Source organism: Elephantulus edwardii, unplaced genomic scaffold, assembly GCF_000299155.1.
Source record: "Elephantulus edwardii isolate Elephantulus edwardi_28Jun2011 unplaced genomic scaffold, EleEdw1.0 scaffold00343, whole genome shotgun sequence".
Lineage (NCBI taxonomy): Eukaryota > Metazoa > Chordata > Mammalia > Macroscelidea > Macroscelididae > Elephantulus > Elephantulus edwardii.
This window is the reverse complement of record NW_006400093.1, coordinates 391813-393229: the sequence shown is the minus strand read 5'-3', so window position 1 is coordinate 393229 and position 1417 is coordinate 391813. Positions and strand designations below refer to the sequence as shown.

General features: G+C 39.6%; 1 protein-coding gene across 1 annotated transcript in view; it reads right to left on the bottom strand.

The window, feature by feature from the left end:
• ABCB7 (ATP-binding cassette, sub-family B (MDR/TAP), member 7) overlaps positions 1-1417 on the bottom strand; it is a 114739-nt gene that overhangs the window by 53929 nt on the left and 59393 nt on the right. The window lies entirely within an intron of this gene.

Here is a 1417-nt window from a genome sequence, read left to right as displayed (position 1 = left end):
AAAAACAAGGAACTCATGCAATATTATTCAAAATGGTTGACTCTGGAGAACATTATGCTGACTGAAATATCCCAGTCACAAAAGGACAAATATTGCATAGTGCCAGTGCTGTGGAATGGGACTGACATTGGGGTTAGGGAGAGACTGAGTAAAATGGGCTTAGTAATGTATTCTGCACTGAAACAGAGGAGGGAGAAAACTGTTTAAAACAGATATGTGATTAGGTATTTCAGTCATGACAGGAGTCTAGAGCAATGGCTACATGGTGGAGTGGACCTGCGGGAGGATATGTAAAACAGTGAAAGAATTTTTCTTTTACTTTTCCAAGAGGGCAGTGTTCTGTGGGGGAGCCTTGGGAGGGGACAAATGTGCAACAATGAATGAATGGAAATCCAAAGCCTCTGTAAATTTTCACTGAAATTAATAACAAATTTAAATTTGAAAAAAAAGAATTAAGTTAGAGAAAGGATGGCAATGGATTTATAACTGCTCATGTTAATAACACTATATTGTGGCATGGAGGAGGAATAGTGGAAATGTATCCACATTTACAATATTCCTCTTACCAAAATCATTTGTGGAAAATAAGAAGTGCATTGGAATATGTACCTCTGGATTGGAAATGATCATATTGTTACTATTTCTAGCCTTAAGCTTAAAAGATTATAATGTTCAAAATTATTTGTTATATATTTGTTTAAATTTTTCCCTCTTTTAACAACTGGGATCTACAGGGAAGAGAAAAGACCAGAGAATGGCCAAAATTATTGGGGCAGCTATTGCTGCCGGTTTAGGCCCTGTGTCAGGAAAAGGAAGTATTACTCATAAACTCAAAAACACCCAAAGGTAATAAAGGAGGTCAGAATTGCTTCCACTGTCGAATTGGGCCACTTCAGTAGACAGTGTCACAGACGAGAACCACAGATAGGCAAGAGTAGAGAGGAAGCTCCCACTCACTTGCTTTAAGTGTGGATCTGAAGAACACTTGGCCAAGGGTGGCCCACATCAGATCCTTGTGGCTGACAGGACTGAAAGGTCCCAGCTCCCAGTTGGAAATAAAGGAGGACGCTTCAACAATTTAGATCCTCCCAGGAGAACTGTGAGTGAGCATTAACATTACTGGTAAGTATATTCATTTTCTCCTGGACACAAGAGTCTACTCTTTGGTCCTAAAAGTCTTCTGAGGTCCCAACCCTTCTCACTATTTCTTGGTTGTTGGAATTGACGGAAAACCTCATACGCAGTTCCTTACTTCACCTCTACCTTGCATGCGGACTTCCGAGTTGTAAAACAACCCAGTGATAGATGGAATTTGCTCCAGGACTTAAGAACAATAAATGACATAGTTGAGCCTCTACATCTTGTGGTCCTAACCTTTATACTATAATAGACAAAGTGCTAGTCAATAGGCCTTTTA